Source organism: Pogoniulus pusillus, chromosome Z (genome assembly GCF_015220805.1).
Source record: "Pogoniulus pusillus isolate bPogPus1 chromosome Z, bPogPus1.pri, whole genome shotgun sequence".
Taxonomy (NCBI): Eukaryota; Metazoa; Chordata; class Aves; order Piciformes; family Lybiidae; genus Pogoniulus; species Pogoniulus pusillus.
In genome coordinates, this window is record NC_087309.1 from 66405888 (window position 1) to 66420913 (window position 15026).

Here is a 15026-nt window from a genome sequence, read left to right on the forward strand (position 1 = left end):
TACAGTCTGGATGCAGAGTAGATTGAGAACAGCTCTGAAGAAAATGACTTGGGTGTACTGATTGATGAAAAGTTCAACATGAGCTGGCAGTACATTCCTGCAGCCCACAAGCCCACATTGTATCCCGGGCTGCATCAAGAGGAGTGTGGCCATCAGGTCAAGTGAGGTGATTCTTCCCCTTTGCTCTGCTCTTTTGAGACCCTGCCTCAAATGCTGCATCCAGTTATGGTGTCCCTGTCATAAGAAAGACACAAAGCTGTTAGATCGAGTCCAGAGGAGGGCCACAAGGATGATCAAAGACTGGAAGACATTTACCGTGGAGATAGGCGAAGATAGCTGGAATTGTTCAGCCTAGAGAAGAGAATACTCCAGGAGGACCTTATAGCTGCTTTCCAATACCTGAAGGGATCCTACAAGAAGGCTAGAGAGGGACTTTTCATAAGGTTGTCTAGCAATAGGACGAGAGGGAGTGGTGTTAGGTCAAGGAGGAGTAGGTTTAGACTGGATCTTAGCAAGAATCTCTTCAGTACAAGGCTGGTAGGACTCTGGAATAGGCTGTCCAGGTAGGTTGTGAATGCCTCCTCCTTGGGAGTGTTCAAGTCCAAGTTAGACAGGGCCTTGAGCAGCTGAGCTTAGTTGAAAGGCTCCCTGCCCATGATGGGGATATTGGAGTAGGTGAACTCTAAGGTCCTTTCCAATCTAAGCCATTCTGTGAACTCGTTTTGCTGTGTCAATTTTTTAAGGCTACAATTCTGATATTTCTGTTAAGATGGATAAAGGAAATAGACATCTCTGTAGGTGCCTCTGCACTGTGTCTGCTGAAAAGCAGAGGTGCATTGACAGATTCTGTTAAAACCTCATTGGTGTTTGATTTGGCACAAAGGACAATGTAATATGTCAATGAGAACTCTTTTTCCTTTCCAAAACTCTCTCCTTTGTATCTTTTCTTTTCTTTTTTTTTTTTTTTTTTTTGGACTGTCTACCCTCCTCTGTTCATCTTTCTGCATCTGAGATACTTCTCTCCCCTCTTTGTCCAGCCTATCGTTTCTCCCCTTCGTTCTCACCAGACATCTATCATGTATGTATTATAAGATGTTATTTGCTGCACTCACCTCATTTTATCATGAAAGTGGCATCACAGCTGAAAGTTTTCATAATGACTATGATGATGTTTACCTAATACAGGAAGTTTATCTAGTACAGGTGATTCTGCCATTCTGTTCTACTCTGGTGAGACCTCACCTGGATTGTGTCCAGCTCTGGACCCTCCAACACAAGTAGGACATGGACCTGCTGGAGTGGATCAAGAGGAAGGGCCACAAAAATGATCCGAGGGCTGAAGCACCTCTCCTACAAAGACAGGATGACAGTTGGGGCTTTTCAGCCTGGAAAAGGGAACACTCCAGGAATGCCTTTTAGAAGCATTACAATATCTGAAAGGCACCTGCAGGAAGGCTGGGGGAAGAATGTTTAGAAGAGCTTTTAGCTATTAGATGTGGAGCAATGATTTTCAATTAGAGCAGTGTGTTTTAGGTTAGACATAAGAAAGAAGTTCTTCACAGTGAGGATGGTGAGTTGCTGGAACAGACTGCCCAGGGAGGTGGTTGAGGCCCCATCCCTGGAGACGTTCAAGGTCAGATTTAATGGGGACTTGAGCAAGCTAATCTAGTTGATGTCCCTGCACATTGAAGGGGGATTGGACAAGATGACTTTTGCATGGGGTCCCTTCCAACCCCATGCATTCTATGATTCTATGATCTTTGTGATAGAAATTACCTAGTGCTTTGTAACTAGTATACCATGTTCAAAGTGCAAAGTCCTCCAGTGGTGATTATTGCTAGTTCTAAATCAGAAGTTAGAGGATAAGTGAGGTTTCAGCACAATGATGTGTAAACCAGCAATGCCAGAAGTAACCTGTGAGGGAAGAATGAGGGTATGTATGTGTTTAACTGCTCACTAATTCATACACATAGTTTCTTCCAGTTCTGGGAACATTTTATTTAATGTAAGCCTACTGTGTGTGCTGTTGTGCTCTTTGTTGTCTGAAATGCAGTATCTGGAGAATGACGATAACTAAGAGGTGAAGTTAGTACATCTTTAGTGAGAAAGCACCACCTTAGTCTTTAGTTAAGTTCTTTGTTTTTTCTTTACATATCATGTTTAGACAAAATTTTGGTTCTGTTATGTTATATAATAAACAAGAGTGAAGGACACAGGAAAAATGTAAAGAAAGAACAAAAACAAACCCCAAAATAATTAGTAGAGAAAATAATTTACCACCAAAATTACAATAGAAAAGTTAAGCCTCAGTCACACTTAAGGCTGAAGTAGTCTTAGTTTTATAACTGATAAGAGTATGGTGCAAATTTGCTATGTGAGTAATAAATTATTTTTTATCTGCTTAAATATTAATTTCCTTACTGTTAAATGTTCCAGCTTTGTAAATTATGTGATGGTGACAATAAAATACATTTTCTAGAGGACTTAACTTTTTTAAAATGAAAGTGTTTGGATTTATGTTGTGAAGGATGCAAAGGGCAGTGTTTGCCACCTTGCTCTGCTGTTAGGAAATTTAAACTCCTACAGTTAGATTGCCCTCAGAAAAGTTTCACTTCTTCTGGAAGAAGTATAAAACACTGATTCTAAATTATGACAAGCTCTTCTGCACCATAATCTCTCAATTCTTCCTTTATGTGTCAGCCTTACTCCCCCTTTGTCTCTTCTATATTGATTCCTCAGTTGTCTAATTCAGAGACAAATAGTTGTATTTTAATGTGGGTTTTTGTTTTTTTTTTTTTAATTCAGCAACTGACCAATTACAGAGAAAAACAATATATGAGGACATTTGCCAAGATATCTGTTTGAAGTCTGACACCTCTCTGTGGCTCTTTGCTTTTACACTCTTTTCTTCATGCTCTAAAGTGTAGATTATTCCATGAAATAAATAGGAGGTACAGATGTGTTTAATGCACAGAATGCCTATTTGTTTTAAGTTGCAGTCCCAAGAAACTACCACTGATAATACCAGCACATCAAATTCCCTCAAACTTTCATGATTCTCACGAATGCTACAAAATCATGCTTACAGATACACACATGATACGCATGTAACGTTTGCAAAGTTACGTTTTGAAGCTTTACACAGCAAATAAATCTCACCATTTTGCGCCTTGGTCAAGGACTCTGTGACCTGGAGAGACAGCAGCATAGAATGTGCAAATTGATACTAGCTATCTCTGAGATACAAAAAAAACGACTAAGCGATCTGAACATTTCCTGAAGGGACATTGTAGCCAGGTGGGGGGTGGCCTCTTCTCCCAGGCAACCAGCAACAGAACGAGGGGACACAGTCTCAAGTTGTGCCGGGGAAAGTATAGGCTGCATGTTAGGAGGAAGTTCTTCCCAGAGAGATTGATTGGCATTGGAATGGGCTGCCCAGGGAGGTGGTGGAGGCACCGTCCCTGAGGTGTTCAAGAAAAGCCTGGATGAGGCACTTAGTGCCATGGTCTAGTTGACTGGCTAGGGCTGGGGGACAGGTTGGACTGGATGATCTTGGAGGTCTCTTCCAATCTGGTTGATTCTATGATTCTGTGATTTGATAGAAGAGTCACACATGTACTATAAGAAAGAGAAGCAATGCCCTCTGATTTTCATGACCGGTTAGAACTTGCCAATGGGGATGGATTTTGGTATATCCTGTCTCACTTTGTTTACTTTTTACTTCATCTCTTCATCCATGAAGTAAACAAAGGCAGAGAAAATACAGCCACTTCAAGCACTAAAATAGTGAGAAAGAAATTACAGTCTTCAGTAACAGTAAAAAGTTCCTTCCTCAGTCACGTGTCTTCCAGTATGACAGAGGAATCCTAAAACACGCAACACGCTTCCAAGGACAGCCTCCTGTGCTTGCTTAGTCGTGTGTGTTCAGACTTGCCTGGTCAGCTCTAGCCAGCCACACAGCTGTGTATCATTCTGCGTTGTCAACAGAAGAAACAGTCCAGTCCACTAAGTGCAACAGTGAAGAGGATCTGACTTCCTGAATTCTGGTGATGAGTTTCCAGGTTCAAGTCATGTATCTGTACAGTGCAGTCTGTCTCTGGAGCAATTCCAAATGCACTTTTATTTCTGATTTGGATTCTCTAGATGTATAGACAAATTTGACTGTGAGGTGGTCTTAAGATGACAAAGATGATGCAACTGTTTCTGAATAACGTTACTGTTCAGGAAATGATGCTTGAATGCTGCTACATGTGTTAAGAGACTAAGAATTTCTCCTTCAACAGAACATGCTTTGTTTAGCACCAGTAATACCCAAGGTGAGACCAAACAGAAAAGCCTTCAACGTAAAGAGAGAAAACAATATAACACAGCTAGAAAGCTTTTTATCTCCAGTGTCACAGGGAGACACTGTGTCATGATGAGAAGTTAACACATGGAAGCCAGCTGTAGCAACTAAATGTTTCAAAGAAACTTGTTCTTTAGATAATGAAATCCATTCACGAGAAGTGTCACAGAAAGTTGGAGTGACCTGATAAAACTCAGAAGAGACTAACAGATGTATTCTTGGAAAGGCAAGAAAGTGAAGCCTGACAGGCTCTAAAAGTGGCGCGAATGTGACTGTTAACTCAAAAGTTGGTTTTTTCCTCCAGGTGTTCAAAGAAGTGTTTGGTTGGGTTTTTTTTAGAGATAGTGTGTTGCATAATACAATGGAAAACCACCTGTAACTGTATTTAAAACACTTTAAGACAAAATGAGAAAACTAGTTACATTCAGAATTATTAGCAAGACCAGGCTGCTATGCTGCCCCTGCAGCAGCCAGGGAAACTCATTTATGGAAATGATGACTTAGAGAAAGAAGTTACTGTACTGGGTCTAAGCCAAGTGCAGCATATAATACCTCAGTGCAACAACACAGATAAACACAAGATGTATTTGATATGTACTATGACATTGCTCCTTGCCTTTTCTCTCCTGTGTGCATTAGAAGGAGACCATGGGGCAACTTGAGTTCATCTCATAACCGTGTATTTATTGGATGAGCTACTTCTCATACCTATCATGCTTTCCTGTGTGAACCTGCATCTAGCAAACAGTTAATAACTGAGATTTCCTTGCCGCTGCAGATCCTCTATTTGTTATAATGAATTGCAAACTCACAGTAGCATTTTTCATTCTGTTTAAATGGATAGAGGATGCAAGTAGATGAAGAGGTTGTTGTGCTTTAAATGTGGTAAATTAAAAGCTCACACTACCCTTTCCAAACATTTACAGTAAACCAGTGTCCTTAATGAGCTGTCAATGTAGCATAAAAGTTTAATTCATTTGAAGACCTAATAAACCTAATTAAAAGTAAAATCATAGTTATATTCATTTGCCATGGGTTTTTGCTATAGATTAAGTAAAATCAAAATTTGCACTCAAATTTGTAGGAAGTGAGTCTCATTAGTGTCACACAGCTTGACTGGAGAATGGAATAAAAGGCATTTACAATTAATGAGAGTCATTTTATTAAAGGCTTTTAAAATTAGTCTTATGTAGGGGTGCAGGAGAGATTAAGAAAGTCCATATCTGCCTGCCTGATATATTTGTCCATGAATCCATTCATATTTGTGAAGTTCATCTGCATAGCTCACAGAATAGAGCTCATATTTAAATTCCATTTCTTTTACTTCAAGCCTCCTTAAGATTTTCCCCAGTTTTATGTTATACTAGTTGCAAATTCTCTTAAATACAGACACAAGTCCACAAGTTGTTAAGATGTGAAACTGTCTATATTGCATATTTTCTATTACAGGGCACAAGAATGAGCAGTGAAATTTGAACCTTTTTGGATCTGTTTCTTTCAGCAAGACAACACAAAAGGAGGTTTTGACAATGTGAATGCAGCAGCTCATTGTCAGACCTTCATTATTAGAATATTCTTTCCACATCTGGATGTGGAGGTATCCTCTGTCCATGAGCTATGTGGAGAAAGGGACAGAGCAGATAAAAGATGTCATAATAAGCACACATGTAAGAAATGCATTTGTTTTTTCCTCTCCTAGAATTAGCAAGTGAAAACTAACAATACTGTTTTGCTCTTACTGTATTGAATTGTTATCTACAGTGTTTTGCAAACTTAGGTGATAATTGAGGTCTCACATGAAGCAAAATGGTCCACATAAAATATCTTTGCCATCAGGTTTGCTTTAGGAATATGCTTGGTTTGTTTTGGAAGTTTGGCTAGATTTTAAAATTGCAATTGGTAAGCCAGTAGTTATTTGCCATGTTGCTGCGTGATTGTTTTCAGGGCTGTGTTTTGTTTGTGTGTTTCAAAGACATCACAGAGTAACTTTTTTTTCTTTGCAAAGTTACCTGTGTATTTTTGGAGCCTGGACATGATACTTCTGTTTGCTTCACAGGCAAATTGAATCATTTTCTTGAAAACAAATCTGAAAAACCAGGACTAGTATTGTTGACAATGCGATAAATCATGTTACAGATGACTGTCAGTCTCTTTAATTTTCATTTCAGTTAAGTATTTGTGAGCAGTACTAATATTTTTTTAGGGTTTTAAATGTTTCCGGGTCTGGAGGACCAGTAACTCTACCTTTCAGGACAGCACTTTCTTACTTTGTTGCCACTGTTCTGTGGAAGTAAGGATTCCACATACATAGAGGTCTCTAGTGTGACTGAGGATAGATTTTTTTAAAATATTCTGTAAGCCCACAGTTCTTCCTGAAATCAGTGTGTTCCTTCAGTAGATCATATTGTGCTATATGCCTTAATTAGTCACCTGTTTTTTTTATTTGTGAGGCAGAGACTGGTGAAACAGGTGCCTGAGATTGAGATATTTTCTTTCGTCTTCAACTTTTAGTCATAGTTTAGTTTACTTATCAACTCTGAACGACTCTGCAGAGAACAGAGATCTATCAGTGTCTGCAGAGTGTGCCATCCCCTTCCTGCCTGGGGAGCGGGAACAGAGCATGGGATGCTGCTGGGATGATGACCTTTGGTAAGCTGAAATGCAAAGCACCCTGCAGGAATTTCCTCTGGTACAAAGGTATTTAACAAATTCTCCAGTTCTATGGTGGGACCAAGTCAGTAGGTGGTCCATTTGTCTGTCTGTCCATCCATTCTTATTCGCCTCTTTGGTTTATAGAAGCTGCAGTAAGAAGGATAACAAAAAAACCCCAAAAAAACAAACAAAAAAAAAGAAGAAGAAAATAAAAGAAAAAGGAAAAGAAAAGAAAAGAAAAGAAAAGAAAAGAAAAGAAAAGAAAAGAAAAGAAAAGAAAAGAAAAGAAAAGGGAAAAAACCAAACTCGAACCCCCCAACTATTAAACTGGAAAGATCTGCATAATTGCTATAATTGCAGCTAAGTTCTGCAATGAATAGTCCTGCTGTCAAATTCAACAATGACTTAAGGGAAAAAAATATCTCAGAGTCCTTTACCATAACATGAAAGACACGATGAAACTCTTACGATCACTGCCATTCAGTTTAAAGAGCCAGTGACTAATTAAGGGGGAGGGGAAACAGTGCCATTGTAGAATTATTAAATAAAGGATTAAATTGACAAGGAGAAATAAACAAAATTAAACTGTGCACGTCTCTGGTCTTTTTTGAGTTGCGCAAATTAGTATATCAGTCATGCCTAACAAAGGTAGTGGTTCATCGCCAGTAAGGATTTGTAATATAATTGTAGCAAATGTTGTCTCAAACACAGACTACTTCAAATTCTCTGCTAACTCAAGATTACCAAAGAAAGAAAGAAGTAAAACTGTGTGAACTATTCCAGAAGAAGACTGTCATCTATAGCTCTGGAGGCGGAGTTCACAGAATCCCAGAATCAGTCAGGTTTGAAAAGGCCTTTGAGATCATCAAGCCCAACATATCACACCATTATCTAACCAACTAAATCATGGCACCAAGTTCCACATCCAGGAATGATGACTGCACCACCTCCCCAGACAGCCAATTCCAAGGGGCAATCACTCTGCGAAAAACTTCTTCCCTAACATCCAGCTTAAAACCTCCCCTGCTGCAACTCAAGTCTGTGCCCTCATTCTGTTACTGTTTGCCTGAGGGGAGAGACCAAGCTTCACCTGGCCACAGCCTCCTTGTATACAAATACAGCAATGAGATTCCCCTGATTCTCCTCCAGACTAAAAAGGAAGAGAAAGGAAAGACAATAATCTCTGACTCCAGTAGTGAGTCGTAGAATCATAGAATCAACCAGGTTGGAAGAGACCTCCAAGATCATCCACTCCAACCTAGCACCCAGCCCTATCCAATCAACTAGACCATGGCACTAAATGCCTCATCCAGGCTTTTCTTGAAGACCCCAGGGACGGTGCCTCCACCACCTCCCTGGGCAGCCCATTCCAGTGGCAAATCATTCTCTCTGGGAAGAACTTCCTCCTAACATCCAGCCTATACTTTCCCTGGCACAACTTGAGACTGTGTCTCCTTGTTCTATTGCTGGTTGCCTGGGAGAAGAGGCCACCCCCCACCTGGCTACAATGCCCCTTCAGGTAGTTGTAGACAGCAATGAGGTCACCCCTGAGCCTCCTCTTCTCCAGGCTAAACAACCCCAGCTCCCTCAGCCTCTCCTCATAGGATTTGTGCTCCAGGCCCCTCACCAGCTTCGTTGCCCTTCTCTGGACATGTTCCAGCACCTCAACATCTTTCTTGAATTGAGAGGCCCAGAACTGGACACAATACTCAAGGTGTGGCCTGACCAGTGCTGAGTACAGGGGAAGAATAACCTCTCTTAAAGTCTCTGTGGCCTTGCACATATGATTCTATGTCTTTTTCTTGATTTCCTTACCTTTAAAATGAGATATTAAAACATACTTACCTATCTAATTCTTGTGCTGTGAAACTCAGTGTTGAATGATGAATTTGCTATAGAGGAGCAAATGTTTTACAGGCCTTTTAAAAATTTCTTCTTGAGATATGATCAGTGATAAAACTTCTGTTCATATTTAAGGATCCCAGTTTTAAGGAGGGAGAACCTAATCAGGCTATCCAATCTAGTACCTAGTAAAAAAGAAGTGGCACCTGAGAGAAATACTTGTTACATGTATGGCCCCTGAAAATAAGCTGGCTTGAAAACTTAAGACTATTTTTCTCTGTTTCGTTCAACTTCATAGAATTAGCATAGGAATAATTTTATTCTTCCTTCTTCTCTTTGAAAAAAATGTATACTGTCCCTCTTTATGATGGATCAGCCCTGGCCAGCAATTAAGCACCCATCAGCTGCTCATTCGCTCCACCCTGGTTGGGATAGGGAAGAATCTTGGAAGACTGGAAGAGCAAATGTGACAAAAAACTAATGGTTCCAGATAAAGACAACAGAATAAGGGGAAAGCAAAATAAACCCACAAAACCAAAACCCCAAAGATATCCAAGCAAACAAAACCAAAATCAAAACAAATAATCAGAAAACAAATGATGCAAAACCTCACCACCTCCCACAAGCAGGCTGATCTGTTTTAGACAGTGTCTGAAAAACAACTATTTTGGAAAGACTCCCCTTCAGATCATTATTGGTGAGCATGGAAAATCTCTTTGGTTAGTTTGGGTCATCTGTCCTGGCTATGTGCCCTCCTAGCCTCTTCCCCATCCCTTGCCTCCTCACTTTTAGTAGTCAGGGCAAGAAATGGAGAAGGCCTTGACTCTGAGCAAGCACTGCTCAGCAGCGGCTGAAGCATGGGTGAATTGTCAGTGTGTGTTCGTCACAAATCCAAAGAACAGCTGTTTCATACAATTATATAATGGTTAAGGTTGGAAGGGACCTCAAAGATCATCCAGGTCCAACTTCCTGCCATAGACAGGGACACCTCCCGCTAGAACAGATCACTCAAGATCTCAACCAACCTGCAAGTTTCATGCACTTGCATCCTCCATATGGGTGCTCCGTAATCTACAGACCTTCAACTGGGTAAAACTCAATCCTATCCCACTTTCCAGGTCTTCTCATGACATTTGCCACTTCTTTTTTGCTGGATATGGCTGCTTCTGTCTGGCCCCTGCCAGTGTTCCTCTATCTTCATTTATCACTTTAAGTTGAATCTGAGCATTAAGTAAAACAGATTTTCTGCAGAAACTGCTGCCTATGAGGAAAACTGAAACCTGAATGTACCAAAAAGAAAACAAATCTAGGAAAAGAGCTGAATGAAATAAGGAACTTTAGAAGCTACTCAAACATTAAAGTCTCTGTGACTAACAGGGATAACCAAAGAAGATTTAAGCTGTATTTAACTCTTTTGATCACATTGCAAATGAAGGAAGCAGCTAAGATGAAGACAAAAGTTCCCATATCTCTGGCAATGGATGGATGTAATAATTCTGAATTTAATAATTTCTTCAGGCAGAACAGAGTATCAAGAAAACAATTCTATCTAAGAAATTATATACTCACTGGGAAGCTGAAAAAATGTATGAATGGCATGAATTTGATCAAGAACATCAGGCAGGAGATAAAGTAAGAGTTTTACTATTTCTCCTTGTAAGACAGACTCAAAAGGAGTTGATTTTCAAATTTCACATTCTGAGTCCTCTAAGGATAATAAACTTCAAACACTCCAGACTGCTGAGGAGAATTTAGGAAGGTACCTGGGATTTTTAAAAGAAGACATTTCCCCGTATCCTGATGAAAATTTATGGAAGATCATTAATATTCCAGAAAACTGGAGAACATAAACATTGTTGCATTAAAAAGCACTAAAGAAACACAAAGGACTGCATGTGCTGCAGGTTCAGAATCCAGCAGAATGCAGTTGTGTGACCTGTGACATGTACCTTAGCACTGGAGTGAGGGATATGGAGCACACCAAACACAGAGAGTAACCCTTAGAGCTGAGATTTTTCTCCAGGAGTGTTCAGTAACATGGGAAATGATAGGACTATTAATTTGAAAGCAATTAGGCTATCTCTTAAATAACTTGGGATGTTGTTACTGGCAACAAATGGCACAAAAAGCAGTTTTGTTTACACTGAAGCAAATCTGGTACCCCTGGAAGCAAACAACTAAACTGTAGGTTTCCACCATGAAGCTTCTCCTCACTGCAGGCACAGGAAGATAAAATGTTTGGGTAGGCAGGGATTTGCAGTGGTACTCTGTGCTGAGCTCTGGAGTTTGTCAGTAGATTCAAGATCCCAGAATAACTGAGGAAAGAGTTGAGGACCTCTTACAAAACACTCTGCTCAGAACTGAGAAAAAAATAAAATGATCCACGTTGCGTGATTCCTGCCACTACAAATCCCCTGCAAATTGAGGTGGAGGATCAAAAGACAATTTAGTTTTGTTGTACTAGTGCTGTGGTTCTGTGCTCAGGAGTACCAGATCTGTGCACCACCAGATCACCTCCTGTTACTGACCAGAACTTGATGAGGTCTAAGTGGATGACTGTGTTTCTGTCAAATTAACTAGAACACAGGGTACACTATTTATTCTGACTTCATGCTAAATGCAGGAGGACTGGTGATATGTGATCTGGCAGAAAAACTGCCAGGACAAACCTACCTTTAAATGCTTTTTTGAAGAACAGGTTTGGATCTACAAACTTTGTACTAGCTGAACTGTTTTGTCACCTGAGTCTATGACATCCTGGATCCAGTATGTATGCCCTAATCCATCAATTTTCTCATGGCAGTGTGACTGAGGAATCACGGGGCCAAGAAGAGAGGATGGGAAAAAACATGGATCTTCTTCACATGTGTATGGATATCTTATTCACCAGAGAATAAGTAAGTATGAAACAGAATGTAATACGTCACCACTAGGCAGCTGGATGCCTGTTTCTTCCCTTTTGGAAGAAGTGACACACCATTTTTGAGAGTTTGTCTGGTCAGGCACTGTGTCCCCAGTGTGTGAACCCAAGACTGCACAACCAAATACGTGCTCCCAGAACTATTGCTAGCACTTTAGGGAAGCTCTGTGGTTCCTTTCTACATTTGCAGGAACCAAAGTCATTGAGAGGTTGTGGTTGCAAGTACAGTTGGTAGCAGAAATAGCTGTGTACATGCTTTCTTTATGTTCTCTGCCAGTTTTACTCCAGGAAAAACAAGCAACAATCAAAAAAAAAAAATCCCAAACCTGTGATTTAACCAGAAGTTAGCTTCCTGAAGAAGCTAGGTGTAGTAAGATCCACATGTTTTTTACTTTCCCTACATTGGTGAGTTTATTTTAACCTGGATCAGTTTTACCATTTCATTGCATGGCCTCACAAGAGTTTGTACTGTAATAACCAGTTTGGGAACATTAGGATTGGCTTATTCCAGTTTAAACTGTGTAGCAGTTAAAGTTCCTATCTCAGCTACAGACAGAGAGGAAGCGATGCCCAAAGAGATTTGTCACCTTTCAGTTGCCAGCAATTAACATGCTCATCTTAAATTTCTGCTTTTTACATAGACTCAGATAAGCCAGTGTGCAGATTGTGTACCACATTGTAAATGTGACTGGCTGTAATACACAACTATAGATGACTTGTTTGTCTATATGTAGAGGACAGTTTGTATATTTAGGAGATTGATGTACATTTGTCTGTTACCATACACATTTTTACATGTTACCCTGTTAGCTTGAAGAGATCACTCAGGCAGCGTGGACTGTGCCTTTGAGGGCTAAAGATCCTGACAGAGACTGTGGGCAGGGAGCTCTGAAGCCTTTTTTGTTATTACACACAGTCAGTTAAAACCAAATGGAATACAAAACAGATCCACTTCAAAAACCTTAAGCCATTGAATGATCACCACATCTTCCACCCATAATTTTCTGAGGAGCTTGTAGTCTTATGAGAAGGCAGGAGGCACCAGAGGAAGACAGAGACTAAGCCAAAATAAGACCAAGCTGTGAAATAAGGTGCACTAGAGAGGGCAGAACCATATTCCAAATTCGTTTGAGAGCTACTCTTTCTTATATAGACTGAATTTGCTGCAGGAACTTCCCTTTTTCTCATCATGCCTATTTGTTGTGATGGCACCAACAAGCAGCTGCAGTGAGAGGGATCATGAATAGCTACTTGATCCATCACTTTGTTTGACAGGCACTTGTGTTTTGTTTCTCCTGTTGTCTTCTTTGAGGAGACAGATGCTGTATGTGTGCAGCTGTGCTGGGTACTCCATAGATCACAGTATCACAGTATAACCAAGGTTGGAAGAGACCTCACAGATCATCAAGTCCAACCCTTTACCACAGAGCTCAAGGCTAGACCATGGCACCAAGTGCCACGTCCAATCTTGCCTTGAACTGCCCCAGGGATGGCGACTCCACCACCTCCCCGGGCAGCCCATTCCAGTGTCCAATGACTCTCTCAGTGAAGAACTTTCTCCTCACCTCAAGCCTAAATTTCCCCTGGCGCAGCCTGAGGCTGTGTCCTCTTGTTCTGGCGCTGGCCACCTGAGAGAAGAGAGCAACCTCCTCTTGGCCACAACCACCCTTCAGGTAGTTGTAGACAGCAATAAGGTCACCCCTGAGCCTCCTCTTCTCCAGGCTACACAATCCCAGCTCCCTCAGCCTCTCCTCCTAGGGCTGTGCTCAAGGCCTCTCACCAGCCTCGTCGCCCTTCTCTGGACACACTCAAGCATCTCAATGTCCCTCCTAAACTGGGGTGCCCAGAACTGAACACAGTACTCAAGGTGTGGTCTAACCAGTGCAGAGTACAGGGGCAGAATGACCTCCCTGCTCCTGCTTACCACACCATTCCTGATGCAGATGTTTCAGAACATGTGAATAGCTACATATGACCTCCTTAAAAATACTGTGTTGTTTGGAGTGTTGTTTGGTTTTGTTTTTTTCTCATTCCATGTGATAAGTTGATTTATGGAGGTTTTGGGGAGGCAAAATAGGAGAATTAAGAGCAACCCATTAGCTTAAATAAAATGATTGAGGATAAATGAATATTGTCTTACTGTGCTTAGAAGCAGATGAAAAATCGATGGACTGAAATGCTACTTTTAATCTGATTTCAGGTATTATCTCCTAAGGCTTCCAAATATGACCACCAGTGAAGACAGGATGAGTAAGCTAGAAAAAAAACATTCTGAATTGTGATATGGCAGATCTTATCTTTCCTGTGCCAGGGAGATGCCCGATTTTGGAGTATGAACTCTGAATAATTCAACTGTGTCTTGGTCAGCTAGTCTAGTTCCAGGAGGGTTAGACATCTGCTCAAGTTGGCAGCGGTGCAAAGCTGGGAGAGAGGCATCTGTGACACCAACTCTGTCCTCATCAGCATGCTGTCCCATGGGCTGCTGATGTTAGTACCACACCCATGCTATCCTCTGTATGCTCTCCATTTCTTCCAGTTGTACTGGGGTGCTGATAATTAAAGCAGTTGGTCATCTAAAATACCTGCGCTGAGAGCTTGTAAAATAAACTGGAGATCAATGATGTCTCTAATAAGAGATGCTACTTCACTATCTTTTGTTCCAAATCATCTACACCAATGCACGCAACTTGGGTAACAAGCAGGAGGAACTGGAATTCCTGGTCCACCAGGGTGACTATGATATAGTTGCCATTTCAGAAACTTGGTGGGATGACAGGCATGGTTGGAGTGCTATACTGGGGGATTACAGCCTCTTCAGGAGAGATAGGCAAGGGAGAAGAGGAGGAGGGGTGGCCCTGTATATTAGGGAGTCACTCCATGCCACTGATCTTGGGGTGAGGGACGAAGGTGTTGAGAGCTTGTGGGTTAAAATCAGAGGGAGGACAAACAAATCTGACATCCTGGTTGGAGTCTGTTATAGACCATCCAACCAGGATGAGCAAACAGATGAGATATTTTACAAACAGTTGGAGGCTGTCTCAAGATCTTCAGATCATGTCCTTGTGGGCGACTTTAACCTGCCAGACATCTGCTGGGAACTTTATTCAGCAGAGAGGAGGCAGTCCAGGAGATTTCTAGAGTGCATGGAGGACAGCTTCATGACCCAGCTGTTAAGTGAGCCTACTAGGGGTCAAGCTCAGCTTGACCTGCTGCTCTCCAACAGAGAAGGGCTGGTGGGAGATGTGACAGTGGGAGGCTGCCTGGGGT